The sequence below is a fragment of the Haliotis rubra genome, unplaced genomic scaffold (genome assembly GCF_003918875.1).
Source record: "Haliotis rubra isolate DU_JTF1 unplaced genomic scaffold, ASM391887v1 Scf258, whole genome shotgun sequence".
Lineage (NCBI taxonomy): Eukaryota > Metazoa > Mollusca > Gastropoda > Lepetellida > Haliotidae > Haliotis > Haliotis rubra.
The window spans coordinates 653,074-669,395 of NW_025766647.1; positions in this window are offsets into that span (position 1 = coordinate 653,074).

Here is a 16,322-nt window from a genome sequence, read left to right on the forward strand (position 1 = left end):
AAAGAATCATCCCTATGATTTCAGTCTTTTAAAACATTTTCTGTTGATATGCATCAGTAAAAACAAGTAAAACCTGCCTTTGATATTGTGGAAAAGTGTTCAGGAACATCTAACATTATCTTTGTTAACATTTTTCTAATTTCTGTTTACACATAGCAATATCAATCGCCCAAACGTAGCAATATTCAAGCAGTATTTGCATCCATTTCACGTGTAGAATGATTCTATAGGGTATGAAGAGAGCCTAGAATACATGATATGATACACCCGATACGAGAAATATGCCACGATTAACAGCTAAAGAGAGAGAAAGAGCCATTTGGGATGGAGCAGATGGGGTCGACATACAATGCTGCTGCCAACGCCCTCGGATGCCACCGTATCACGGTTATAAGACTTATTCAGGGCTTCAGACAGACTGGGGTCACCGTAGACAGACCAAGACGTGGACGTCAACCATTACAACGCCAGCTGAAGATAGGTACCTCCGTCATTAAGGAAGGAGGGTAACGTTTGTTGTGGCGTTTAGTGTAGCTGCAGGAGTCGCCTGTCTTGTGGGTTACTCAAAAGTGACTACTCAAACACACAACATGTAGCTCTGTATGGGGCAATACAACCTGTAGCTTTGTGTGGGGGAATAAAACCTGTAGCTTTGTATGGGGGGTTGTGTGGGGAAATAAAACCTGGGTTAGGTGTTGCACAAATACAACCTGTAGCTCTGTGTGTGGAGGGGGAATACAACCTGTAGCTCCCCCTGTGTGTGTGTGGGGAATACAACCTGTAACTTGTAGCTTTGTGTGGGGGAATACAAGCCTGTAGCTCCGTGTGGGGGGGAATACAACCTGTAGCTTTGTGGGGTGAATAATACAACCTGTAGCCTTCTGTGGGGAATACAAGCTGTAGCTAGCTGTGTGGGTGGGGAAATACAAGCTTTGTAGCTCCGTGTGGGGAATACAACTTGTAGCTTTGTGTGTGGGGGGAATACAACCTGTAGCTTTGTGTGGGGAATACATCCTGTAGCTTTGTGTGGGGAATTCAACCTGTAGCTTTGTGGGGAATACAACATGTAGCTTTGTGTGTGTGTGTGTGGGGGGAAGAGAAAAAATACTACACTTAGCTTCAAATCGACGAGCAAAACCACATCTCCATCTTGAATTTCCGCCAACCAGACATCTCTGATCAGGGTATTCTAATATGTAATTCTTTCACTCTACACCAAATAGCTGCAGGAGTCGCCTGTCTCGTGGGTTACCCAAAAGTGACTATTCAAAGGCGCTTTATTAATGATAATGCTTTATTTTCTATGATGAGCAGCACAACTATGATGGTTAAAAAGATATACATGCAAGTGTTGTCCTCAATCAACTAGGGTTTATACAATTCACTGTTTTCATTGGAAAGGTGATCAGTTTAAATCATGTCAAGACTTACAGATGTACAGGTACAAGAGGCGGGGAAAACTTTAAATCACTCGAAGAATACCTTAATATTTTTGAATAATTCCATCATTGTTGACAAAAGATCAGAGATGATAAGGTTGGAACTTTGGGTTTGCCATTGAAGTCCATCAGGTAGTGAGTTCAAGTCCGTGGTGAGCTGGTTTAGGGCGCGCACATCCTGGAGAAATGATCCAGCCACGTAGCGTTAGGATCAGTGATCTCAACATACTCCGACTCAGACACCGAAAACAGAGTGCTGTAACTCAGATTACACTTCCCGTCACTGGGTCTGTAGTCAGCTGACCGGCACGTGAAGCCTGTCTCTGAGGTGCACTTGTCTCTGCACTCTTGTCCCGACACACCGTAGTACCAGCCGTGGTTATGACCGGACACGTAGTGACCAGGCATTTCCACATATTCGTCACTATACTTGTCACAGACTGTAAATCATACATAACTACAGTTCGGGTTACAAGTTTTGGAGAAACATGTTTTTGAGTTGGATTTTGTTCTTAAACGAACTATAACGTTACAACTTAATAACTGCCATTAATGGACAATTCTCACTCATTGTCACTGGGAGTATAAAGCCATTAATCCCCTGGTTAATTCTCACTCTACTCTGAATATAAAGCCATAAATCCCCTGATCAGTTCTCACTCTACTCTGAATATGAAGCCATTAATTCCCTTGCCAATTCTCATTCTACTGGAAGCAAATAGCCATTATTTCCCTAGCCAATTCCCACTCTACTCTGAATATAAAGCCATTAATTCCCTTGTCAATTCTCTCTACTGGGAGTATAAAGTCATTAATGCCTTGGTCAATTCTCTCTACTGGGAGTATAAAGTCATTAATGCCTTGGTCAATTCTCACTCTACTGGGAGTATAAAGTCATTAATGCCTTGGTCAATTCTCACTCTACTGTGAATATAAAGCCATAAATCCCCTGATCAGTTCTCACTCTACTCTGAATATGAAGCCATTAATTCCCTTGCCAATTCTCATTCTACTGGAAGCAAATAGCCATTATTTCCCTTGCCAATTCCCACTCTACTCTGAATATAAAGCCATTAATTCCCTTGTCAATTCTCTACTACTGGAGTATAAAGTCATTAATGCCCTTCAATTCTCACTTCTCACTCTACTGGGAGTATAAAGTCATTAATGCCTTGGTCAATTCTCACTCTACTGTGAGTATAAAGTCATTAATGCCTTGGTCAATTCTCTCTACTGGGAGTATAAAGTCATTAATGCCTTGGTCAATTCTCACTCTACTGGGAGTATAAAGTCATTAATGCCTTGGTCAATTCTCACTCTACTGTGAGTATAAAGTCATTAATGCCTTGGTCAATTCTCTCTACTGGGAGTATAAAGTCATTAATGCCTTGGTCAATTCTCACTCTACTGGGAGTATAAAGTCATTAATGCCTTGGTCAATTCTCACTCTACTGTGAGTATAAAGTCATTAATGCCTTGGTCAATTCTCACTCTACTGGGAGTATAAAGTCATTAATGCCTTGGTCAATTCTCACTCTACTGGGAGTATAAAGTCATTAATGCCTTGGTCAATTCTCACTATACTGGGAGTATACAGCCATTAATGCCCTGGTCAGTTCTCACTCTACTGGGAGTATAACGCCATTAATGCCCTGGTCAGTTCTCACTCTACTGGGAGTATAAAGCCATTAATGCCCTGCTAAGTTCTCACTCTACTGGGAGTATAAAGCCATTAATGCCCTTGTCAATTCTCACTCTCCTCTGAATATAAAGCCATTAATGCACTGGTCAGTTCTCACTCTACTGTAAGTATAAAGCCATTAATGGCCTGGTCAATTCTCACTCTACTGGGAGTATAAAACCATTAATGCCCTGGTCAATTCTCACTCTACTGGGAGTATAAAACCATTAATGCCCTGGTCAGTTCCCACTCTACTGTAAGTATAAAGCCATTAATGCCCTGGTCAATTCTTAATCTACTGGGAGTATAAAACCATTAATGCCCTGGTCAGTTCCCATTCTACTGGGAGTATAAAACCATTAATGCCCTGGTCAGTTCTCACTCTACTGGGAGTATAAAGCCATTAATGCCCTGGTCAATTCTCACTCTACTGGGAGTATAAAACCATTAATGCCCGGGTAAGTTCTCACTCTGCTGGGAGTATACAGCCATTAATGCCCTGGTCAGTTCTCACTCTACTGGGAGTATAAAGCCATTAATGCCATGATCAATTCTCACTCTACTGGGAGTATAAAGCCATTAATGCCCGGGTCAGTTCTCACTCTACTGTTAGTATAAAGCCATTAATGCCCTGGTCAATTCTCACTCTACTGGGAGTATAAAGCCATAAATGCCCTTGTCAATTCTCACTCTGCTGGGAGTATTAAGCCATTAATGCCATGATCAGTTCTCATTCTACTGGGAGTATAAAGCCATTCATCCCCTGGTCAATTCTCACTCTACTGGGAGTATAAAGCCATTAATGCCCTGCTCAGTTCTCACTCTACTGTAAGTATAAAGCCATTAATGCCCTGGTCAATTCTCACTCTACTGGGAGTATAAAACCATTAATGCCCTGGTCAATTCTCACTCTACTGGGAGTATAAAGCCATTAATTCCCTGGTCAATACTTGCTCTACTCTAAATATAAAGCCATTAATGTCCTGGTCAATTCTCACTCTACTGGGAGTATAAAGCCATTAATGCCCTGGTCAATTCTCACTCTACTGGGAGTATAAAGCCATTAATTCCCTAGTCAATACTTGCTCTACTTTGGATATATAGTCATTAATCCCCTGATCAATTCTCACTCTACGCTGAAACTATAGCCATTAGTCCCCTGATCAATTCTCACTCTACGGTGAGTATAAAGCCATTAATGCTCTGGTCAGTTCTCACTGTACTGGGAGTATAAAGCCATTAATGCCCTTCTCAGCTCTCACTCTACAGGGAGTATAAAGCCATTCATGCCCTGGTCAGTTCTCACTCTACTGGGAGTATAAAACCATTGATGCCCTGGTCAGTTCCCACTGTACAGAGGAGTGAGGGGGCACAAGAGTTTTGGCAAGCGATTAAAATATCTTTGATTTGTTCAAAGTATTCTTCAACACCCACCTTTAACAAGACGATTGCATTGTATAGCGTGACCAGACTTCACGTTGATCCTTCCTGGACACATCGGTTTCTTTGAACAGAATATTTAACTTGACAACAAAACAACCAGCAAACTTACATACAACACATCTTTTTATAGTTGAGTTGTATGGCTTCCCAATGATACACTTGCACACGCCTTCGTCACACCTAGAGTCATCGCTACCACAGTCCCCATCCACGTTGCAGGGTGACGTCAGTTGATAGAGCGCTGTGTCTGGAGAAACAACAGTTACAAGCAACTTACACGCATGTAACTTACACACATGTACCTTACACACATGTAACTTCTGTGGTGGCATATAGAAGTTGAAATAGTAAGTAAGGATAAGATATATGGATGAACAACTTCTTTATTTGCACTGAGGAACGACAGTTGGTATAGATTCTTGCACTCGCCAGAGACCCTTCCTTGATATACAGTTACAGAAATAATAACCTGCTCTAGACCACGGTATATATACAACCTGCTCTAGACCACGGTATATATACAACCTGCTCTAGACCACGGTATATATACAACCTGCTCTAGACCACGGTATATATACAACCTGCTCTAGACCACGGTATATATACAACCCACACAGACCAGAACCTCCACTATACCTGCAACCATCCACCTTAAGTCAAGACAACTATCTTCGCCAGCCTCTCACGGCGAGCTTCTCAAGTTCTGTCCGACTAGGCAACACCGTACTGAATCACATTTAAACACACTTAGTCCAACCACCATTTCCCAATCAACAACATGTGCCCTTTGTGATCAGCCTCCACTACTATGGAACCGCCCACCAAACACACGGAGACTCGTTAGAAACATGCCCTCATAAATGAAGTATTCAAATGAAGTAAGAGCATTTAAAAGATTCCAGCCACCAATCAGCTTACATGTAAGGACCTAGTGTACTTTACATTGTCCGCATTGTTTACTTAACAGGCTTCATTATTCCATTGTACAGCATAGCAATCTTTTCAAGTGTGAAACCACCACTTCATACTGGAACATATGCCTCCGCTTTGTGCATCGCCTGCTTGATAACCATGTTAGAACCTACACCCACTCATCGCTCACGATTGTAGTCAAGAAGTTTACCATCCTTATATCGTCTCCTTGGCTACGTAAGTAAAACTATAAGGTTTGTATAAGACTACATCAACAGACAAGGATGCGTTATAGTACATATATGTGTCGTTGTCAAAGGGTAACATTTCCACTTTCGGTTTCACAAATAACGGAAGAGTCTAGAGGTCACTTTAAAGTCACATCTTTATTTACTAGTCAGTTCTAACACATTGTCTCCTGAAACTGAACACCCGACTCGGACTTGATGTTTATCTTGAACAGTCGTGACCACATTTGATAAATCTTCAATCGCCAGCTGAGCAGCCGTTGACGCGCCCTGAAGAACTGGTGAAGAAAACGCTATGGTAGGTACCACTGCCTTGGTCAGTCTCATGTGTTTGTTGAATTGTTAGGACTTCCACAGAACCTTTATAACTACCTGAGTTTATAGCCAATACTAGAACAATGCTATAAGCACACACGAACCGAGGCTCCAAGAATCATCAACACATGATATACCCAATGTATCTGGCATATATTTCAATGATATTCAATATTGAGAATGTTATAATATACGTCCCATGTTTCACATTACACTATCTGTAAGACTTGCATACTGGACGATGTTGTTTAATGTTATTCCCTAATCACGAATTATCAGTAAAAACGTCATCAACTCAGAAGTGATAAGAACCTAGGTTAGAATGTTGAACGTCAGTTCTGTCAAACAGCCTGTGTTCTGGGTGACTGTTTAATCTAACAAGAGTCATGTGACTTTCCATGCCAGTATATGGCTGGTTCAGTTTGCTTTGGGGTGTTATGGATGACCTAACTTGTGTAATTCACTGATGTCTTTAGGCCAGAAAGGATGACATTGTATTTCATCGATGTCTTCAGGTCAATTCGATTGACTTTGTACTTCATCAATGGTTTCCGGCCAATTTAAAAGACTTTGTACTTTTTCAATGGGTTCAGGTCAGTTTGTTTGGCTTTTTACTTATCCATGGCTTTAGGACAGTTTGATGGCTTTGTAGGTCACCAATATATTCAGGACAGTAAGGATAGGATTGAATTTGCTGATTGTTTGGGGAATTTATGAATGGCTCTGTGTTTTACTTCAGGGTGGTCTAAATGGCTTGGTTCAGTTTGAATGGTTTTGTACTTCACTGACCTTTGGCGCTGAAGTTTTCAAGGCAGTTTATACTGAAAGGTGCATGATTCTGTATATATATTTATATCTAAATGGGTACATCATTTTAGTGATTGAAGGACATAGAGAGTGTTATATCTACAGATACCTTCAACAGTGGATGTGATGGAAGCAAGCTCGTCTTGTGCCCCATTCAACTGTCCATTCACTGAAACGTAAGAGATATGTGTTTGAGTTTCAAGGACTATAGTTACTATTCAAGAACTGTTGTAGTTATTATCGTATTCAGCATCAGGTGACCAATGTATTACACAGTGTTGTTTTCTGACCGCTTTCTGTGATTATTAAGACTATCGTATTGACTAATTTTGCATCAGGTGACCAATGTAAGGGTATTACCAAGTATACTGACTGACCACATCGTGTTGCAAGCCTGGTCTGTTGAGTTCTGACAAACTGGAAAGCACTATTTGACTGCAAGTGCGAGACTTTTGTGAAATCGGATAGATGATTTTAAAGTACTACTCCTCTTGTGATTACTAACGTCTTTGTGTTCGTTGATATCATTTTCCCAACTATTGGTTAAGACTATCAAACCTATGTTCTAAGGAATCAGTTGGGTGTGGAATACTCCAAGGCGGCCACGCTCTCCTGCACAGCAGTCCCTGCCACACTCCGTCTGGCCATCGGCCTCTACAAATAGACACGTCAACCTAGAGAATCAAGAATCTTCGGTATTTATAGAACATATAACTGAAGTACTGAAATTATATTATTCGTGGATTTAGCGTCACTATACGAATACATGCACAGACCCACAGACAAAACTCGCAAAAGTTTGACGGGTATGGGTGACAGACCGATGGGTGTTGTATACACAACAACAGAGACGTGGGTGTATATACACAACAACAGAGACGTATTACAAGGACAGAACTTTGTCAGTATACTGACTGACCACATCGTCTCCTCTGAGGATTCCAGAGTTGCAAGCCTGGTCTTGCATTGAGTCCACTGCCCGCGCTGTTCACTGAAACATGAAAGGTCAAGGTCAGTACAAAACTGGAAAGCACTACGGTCACTCGTCACGCCGAAGAGAGTTAGACTGCAAGTGCGAGACTCTAATTGTGAAATCGGATAGGGAGTTCAAGTACAGAAAGGAAGCAGATTTAAAGTACTGTAAAGAGGTTACATCACTTTTGTGATTACTAACTTTCTTTGTGTTCGTAGATATCATTCTTTGCTTCTGTGAAACATGTATTTGTAGAACAATGTCAGACCCGTTTTGGTATACGAATGGCATATAGAAATAGATGATAATTCTGTACCTTGTGCAACCTGTGGTTCTAAGGAATCAATGCGTTGGGTGACTGTTTCCAGAGTGGACTCCAAGGCGGCCACGCTCTCCTGCACAGCAGTCCCTGCAGATAGACACATCAACCTAGAGAATCCGAGTCTTCGCCTCATTACCCCGCCACAGTTGACAAAGACACGACTCAGAGACCATATCAAGTGTATAATCTGGATGCTGGCATAGATGCTGACAAAGATGGCAGCCTCTGTACCAAGCTGTACAACAAGAGGAATGAATTATGTTATCAAATGCTCCGATGTTTGAGAACATTAATACAAGTTCATTTTGTTTACAACTAATCTATCCAGTCAGGTTTTCTCTATTTAAAGCCTCGTTAAGTCAAAAGTTGTAAGATAGACAATTTGAGACGTTTGCGAAATATCGTTCAATTTGCCTTTCACTATGATGTCGGTTTCCGTGCTCTGACGTTTCCATTGAGATTTTACATCCGCTTACTCGCCGGCACTTACGTTATAGATGAAGACTGTGTAACTGACAGGAACTGACAGGATCCATTCATGTAACTTTCATACCTGTTTTTCTATTAACACCTGTTACAGTGATCAATAAATGTAAGTTCCGTACCTAATTTTCCTTTAAAACATATCTGTTCCAGTGATCCGTTCATGAACTTTCATGCCTATTTTTCCTTTAAAACATATCTGTTCCAGTGATCCGTTCGTGTAACTTTCAAAGCTAAATTTCCTTTAACACCTATCTGTTACAGTGATCCTTTCATGTAACTTTCATACCCATTTTACCTTTAACACCTATCTCTTGAGGTGATCCATTCACGTAACTTTCATACCTACTACCCACACCTACGTCTCCCTATCTACTACCAACACCCACGTCTCCCTACCTACTACCACCACCCACGTCTCCCTACCTACTACCCCCACCCACGTCTCCCTACCTACTACCACCACCCACGTCTCCCTACCTACTACCTCCACCCACGTCTCCCTACCTACTACCCCCACCCACGTCACCCTACCTACTACCCGCACAACACTGACCATTCCCTCATCAACACATCTCATTTAACCGGAGTCATTGTGGACGAGTACGTCACAGAAAGATGTGGTTTTATGGATTGTAAGGATACATGATTTACCTGCGGTACTTGGGCTGCCCGCGCTGTTCACTGAAGATTCCAGAGTTGCAAGCTTGGTCTGCATTGCGTCCACTGAAACATGGAAGGTCAAGGTCAGTACAAACTGGAAACCTTATCATATATTACACTGAGTGAGTGAGTGAGTTAAGATCTTAAGTCACATCGGCAATATTTCAGCCATATCGTGACTATAAACAAGTTATGAATTCACCATAAATACATATAAATTATAAAAACCTGTCGACGAAGGACAGTAAAATCAACTAGAATATCACAGTATCAAGAAATGAAACTATCAACTCTCTCCAAAATTTTACAATACTTCAACCCCCTTTGAGGGTACAGCCACAAACAATCTCAGTTACTAATCTAAGCTACCAATAATAAAATATTTATCTATTTACAAACCATTTATCAAAATTTATCTAGTAATTCTATTTCTTTTAAAAATTCAATGATTAAATGATAATTTACATTGAAAGGATCCTTCACTGTTTTAACATTGAAATATTTATCCCTTGTGATGGCAAAATCAATACAGTCAAGCAAGACATGCTTGACCGTGATTCTCTCATCACAAGGGATACAAAACGGAGGATCCTCACCTTTCAATAAGTATTCATGTGTATATCGCGTATGGCCAATGCGACATCGTCGCATAATGACCTCCTCAAATCTGGACTGACAACCCAAGTAGGTGTAACCAATATAAGGTTTTATTTCATGTAATTTATTGATACCTACTTGGGTGTCCCACTTCTTCTGCATCAGATCACGGATGTAGGTTCTAATGCTAGCTTTGTATTCAGAGTATGGGATCAGAAGTGGTGTCACAGATTTGTTGAGTGCTGCCTTAGCAGCAAGATCGGCCATTATATTCCCAGAAATGCCAACGTGGCTGGGTAACCAACAAAAGACGATGTCGCATTGGCCAGTAGCAAGATCATTATACAATTCAATAATTTCTGTAAAAAGTGGATGTTTACAAGAAAGATTTTTGATGGCCTGAAGGCATGAAAGAGAATCGGAAAAGATTATATATTGTTTATATTTACGGTGTTTATTAATATATTTAAGAGCTGTTAATATCGCGTTAGCTTCTGCTGTGAAAATAGAGCTGTTATTGGGCAATCGAGAAGATAATGTTTTTGATCCAATGACAGTGGCACAAGCAACTGCGCCACCATCCTTGGACCCATCTGTAAATAAGGATGTGTATGTTCTATATTTAGTTTTTAATTGATTATATTCTTGTTTATATTGTAATTCATTTGTTTCCGATTTTTTAAATGTTGTCAGTGTTAGGTCAACTTCTGGTCTAACTAACTGCCAAGGGGGAGAAGAGGTGAGGTGAAATTGGGTTTTACGTCGTACTTGAGAATATTTCGCTCATATGACGACGTGCATGCGTGTGTATCTGTATGTGCGACTGCTTGTACTAGCCCAGACTTAAGCTGGTTTTATAGTGCTAGCCCACTGAGATACCATGCCGCAGTGAAGCATGAATACCCCACTCAGACACATTATACTGACTCCGAGCCGACCAGTCCTTGTTGTACCCACTAATGCCGAGCGCCAGACAGGGACCAACAAGTATCATATTTTAACGTCTTTTGGTATGACACTGTCGGGGATCGAACCCGCGACCTTCCGCTCTCCGGGCGGACGCTCTAACCACTACACCACGGAGGCGGTCAGGAGGAGAAGAAAGCAGACGAGAAGGAGATATATTTTCTAGCTCAATGCCAGCAGCAGAAAGGAAAGGTTTCACTCTTAGTCCCAGAGACGGAACAAGAGAAGATTTTTTTATTGTATAGATCCTCATAAAGAGGATTAAAAACACAGTTAAATGCAGGATTTGACTGATTAGAATATAGTTTTGTTACATACTGCAAGGATAATTTTATACGGAGTTGGTTAAGGGATGGCTCATCGGCCTCAACGTAGAGGGGTTCTAAAGGACCCAAGACAAAGTCTTAGGCCTTGGTGGTGGACAGAATCTAATAGTTTTAGGTTGCTGCAGGCTCCACCATAGACGATGGAGCCATAATCAAGTTTGGAACGGACCAGTGATCGATAAAGATGGAGGAGGGTAGCTTGAGGGGCCCCGTTTAGAATTTGAAAACACTTTCAACAAGTCAAGTGCCTTCAGGCATTTAGTTTTAAGGCATTTAATATGTGGCAGAAACGTTAAGTGTGAGTGAAAAATTAGACCCAAGAACTTGGCCTCCTTGATAACTTTGATGGGCGTGCCATCTAGAGATAGTTCAGGGTCTTTATGTGGTTTGAATTTACGGCAGAAATGTATGCAATTAGTGTTCAATTTAGAAAATTTAGAGCCATTTTCAAGACATCATTTATTTATCTTGTTTAAACACAACTGCAGTTGCCGTTCAATAGTATGCATATTTTTACCACGACAGGAGATATATGAGTCGGCAACTCATACCACTCATGAACTAATTGAATAAATAATCCAGAATTGAAAACATAATTTCTGAATGGGCCGCTAATATTGAGTCCGGGGGATGGACGCACGGATCCTCATTTTCTCACACCTAGAATGAACTCGAGGCATACATTTGATCACACAACTGAGTGATTATGTAAATTCAAAATAGAGGATATTACTGTCACAGACCACTAAGGTCAACCTAAAGGTCGCACACCACACACACACACACACACACACACACACACACACACACACACACACACACACACACACACACACACACACACACACACACACACACACACACACACACACACACCTGGTGCGGAAGGGGACTCATCCAAAAGGGGGCTTAAGGGTTCAAAACTCAAAATCGATTAGGTCACATAAAGGTCACACACTGGTGTTATTAGTAACATAATGGCCGTCATTATAGGCCTATACACACACACTACCCCCCCCCCCACCCCCCCCTACAACATATCATACCGAGTGTGTTGTGCCAGTGTTTTGTACCTATTGAGAGTAAGCATCTCCTCTTGTGATCACTAACTTTCTTTGTGCTCATGGATGTCATTCTTTGCTTCTGTGAAACATGTATTTGTAGAACAATGTCAGATCCGTATTGGTATATGAATGGCATATAGAAATAGGTGGTAATTCTGTACCTTGTGCAACCTGTGGTTCTAAGGAATCAATGCGTTGGGTGACTGTTTCCAGAGTGGACTCCAAGGCGGCCACGCTCTCCTGCGCAGCGGTAGCTGCAAATTGACACATAAACTCGACTCAATCACTCACTCATAATGAAATTAAAATTACAACACAAGACAACAAAAGAAAAGGTATTTCTCCAAATTGTCAATTTCCTTACGGCAAAATTAAAGGTTTGGACTGAAAGAAAGAAAAAATGACAAAAGAAGAACACCTTTATAAAAGATAATAAACTCATTAGAAATAATGAAAAGCATTTTTATAGGCAACTCAAAACAACAGGTGATGGTGAACATGACAAACGGCCTCCCATGGCTGCCAATGAAAGGTTCTGGAAACAGTTGTGGTCTGTACCCGGTGACTGTAACCTTGAGGCACCATGGGTCTGTGACTACGATCATGCAATGCATGAGAAAATAACTGGGTCGTTTGTCTGTTACATCTCACCAAACTGCCTGAAAAGTGTCATAAAAAATTCCAAGTCTAATACAGCTTCAGGGCCTGATGGCATTCGAAACCAGTATTGGAAACTGTTCCCCTGTGTCCAAACACTATTACTTCACTGTTTCAACTCTCTCGCAGACACAGGTGATGTTCCTCAACGGTTCTGCAAAGGTCGCACAATACTCAAAATTGCCCCAAAAGGAGACTTGACTGATCCAAAAAACTTCCCCCTCAACACATGTTTGAATACTCAGTGTAAAATCTTCACAAGGTGTTTGACAAACATCGTGTCATCCTTCCGTTCTTCTAATGATATAATTTATAGAGAGCAGAAGGGAGCGAAAAAGGGACGTTGGGGTGCAAGGATCAACTTCTTGTACAAAAAATGATTTTGGAAGAGGCTAAAACATATGACAACAACCTCTCCATGTGCTGGATTGACTACAAGAATATGACTCTGTCCCTCATGAACGGATTCTGAAGTTTCTTCATTGTATTGACCTCCCTGAGCGACTACTTGATTTACTCAGGTCTTTAATGAGTTGCTGGTCGGACGGCAGGCGCAGACTTCAGAATCTATTCCAATTAGAAGGGGAATATTTCATATTTTAGTTCTTTGCTTATTTATTTGTCTTTAAATCCTTTGAGCTTTCTGCTCAATAAAGAGGAGGGTTACCATCACCGACCTCCTCAGCACACCTCCCCAACACCGCTTACTCATCTCCTATTTGAAAGAGCAGGGCATCCTTGTTGAGTCCTTTTCTAATGATATTGGCATGGCATTTGGACTCGACAAATGTAATACTCTTCATTTGAAACGTGGCAAGCTAACTAATGGTGGATCGGTCAGGTTACAAGGGGGAGGAGTTATTGAGCATGTTGTGGAAGATCAGGCCTACACCTAGAGACCAGCTCCAGGATGCCCAAATTCAAGACAAACTTCGGGCCAAGTACAAAACTCGCTTAAAGAAAATCTGGAGCTGAGAGCTAAATGCTCGAAACAAGGTCAGAACCACCAATACTTTTGCTGTGCCAGTCCTCTCCTATTCCTTTGGAGTAGTTGATTGGACAGAACAAGATATCCAGAGTCTTGACCGCCTGACCTGGCCAGAAGGATCATGCCTGATAACAGAGCCCACCACCCTCGTTCCTCGTTTATATATGCCAATCAATTCGGGAGGTCGGGGTCTGATTAATGTGGAGGCTGTTCATGATAGAATTTTATTATGTATTTTTGCACATATTTATTTATCAGATGATCTTCTGGTGATGCATGTCAAGACTCATGATGAAAGCAAATTTAATTTGATTTGAGGCTGATTTTGTTGATGGTGATGTACTGCTGGACGGTACAGCGAAACCAGGTGATGTTATTCACCAAATCTGCTCAGAGTTGGTCATTTGTGGAGAAGCTTTCTGGAGAGCCATTGCATCGTGTGTACATGCAGTGTGTGGAACAGAACAGTAATCCAACCGACTCCTTCACCTGGATGAAGTCGGCTGGTCTAAAATGTAAAACTGAGGGCTTTCTTTTTGCTGCCCAAGACCAGTCACTTCCCACTCGCAATCGCCTATATGTGATTCTAAAAGAATATATTTGCATGAAATGTTGATTGTGCAATGGATTTACAGGGTCTGTCCAACACCTTGTCAGTGGATGCCCTTCCTTGGCACAAACAGAATATCTTAAACGACATGATGGCATGGCTCGTTGCTTTTACTGCCATTTCCGCAATGTCTGTGGCTTTGACTCCGAGGTCCATACATAGTCATGGAAAATGCTGCTTTCAAACTGTGGAATAGGCCCATATACAGCCTGAGAAGAATTCAAGCTAACAGATCTTGTCTTGTCCATTCTTATAAAGCTAATTAATATAATGCCTTGGACATGTGTGGCATGTTGGATCACTGTAACGCCTTGGACATGTGTGGCATGTTGGATCACTGTAATGCCCTGGACATGAGTGGCATGTTGGATCACTGTAACGCCTTGGACATGTGTGGCATGTTGGATCACTGTAATGCCCTGGACATGTGTGGCATGTTGGATCACTGTAATGCCCTGGACATGTGTGGCATGTTGGATCACTGTAATGCCCTGGACATGTGTGGCATGTTGGACACTGTAATGCCGTGACATGCATGGCATGTTGGATCACTGTAATGCCTTGGACATGTGTGGCATGTTGGATCACTGTAATGCCCTGGACATGTGTGGCATGTTGGATCACTGTAATGCCTTGGACATGTGGCATGTTGGATCACTGTAACGCATTGGACATGTGTGGCATGTTGGATCACTGTAACGCATTGGACATGTGTGACGTGTTGGATCACTGTAATGCTTTGGACATGAGTGGCATGTTGGATCATTGTAACACCTTGGACATGTGTGGCATGTTGGATCACTGTAATGCCGTGGACATGTGTGGCATGTTGGATCACTGTAATGCCCTGGACATGAGTGGCATGTTGGATCACTGTAATGCATTGGACATGTGTGGCATTTTGGATCACTGTAACACCTTGGACATGTGTGGCATGTTGGATCACTGTAATGCCTTGGACGCGTGGCATGTTGGATCACTGTAACGCCTTGGACGCGTGGCATGTGGGATCGCTGTAATGCCTTGGACATGTGTGACGTGTTGGATCACTGTAATGCCTTGGACATGTGTGGCATGTTGGATCACTGTAATGCCTTGGACATGTGTGACATGTTGGATCACTGTAATGCCTTGGACATGTGTGGCATGTTGGATCACTGTAACGCATTGACATGTGTGGCATGTATCACTGTAACGCCTTGCACATGTGTGTAAATAACGTGGCACCCTTGCATTTGGATCACTGTAATGCCTTGGACATGTGTGGCATGTTGGATCACTGTAACGCATTGGACATGTGTGGCATGTTGGATCACTGTAATGCCTTGGACATGTGTGGCATGTTGGATCACTGTAATGCCCTGGACATGTGTGGCATGTTGGATCACTGTAATGCCTTGGACATGTGTGGCATGTTGGATCACTGTAACGCATTGGACATGCCTTGGACATGTGGCATGTTGGATCACTGTAATGCCCTGACATGTGTGGCATGTTGGATCACTGTAATGCCTTGGACATGTGGCATGTTGGATCACTGTAACGCATTGGACATGTGTGGCATGTTGGATCACTGTAACGCCTTGGACATGTGTGACGTGTTGGATCACTGTAATGCTTTGGACATGAGTGGCATGTTGGATCATTGTAACACCTTGGACATGTGTGGCATGTTGGATCACTGTAATGCCGTGGACATGTGTGGCATGTTGGATCACTGTAATGCCCTGGACATGAGTGGCATGTTGGATCACTGTAATGCATTGGACATGTGTGGCATTTTGGATCACTGTAACACCTTGGACATGTGTGGCATGTTGGATCACTG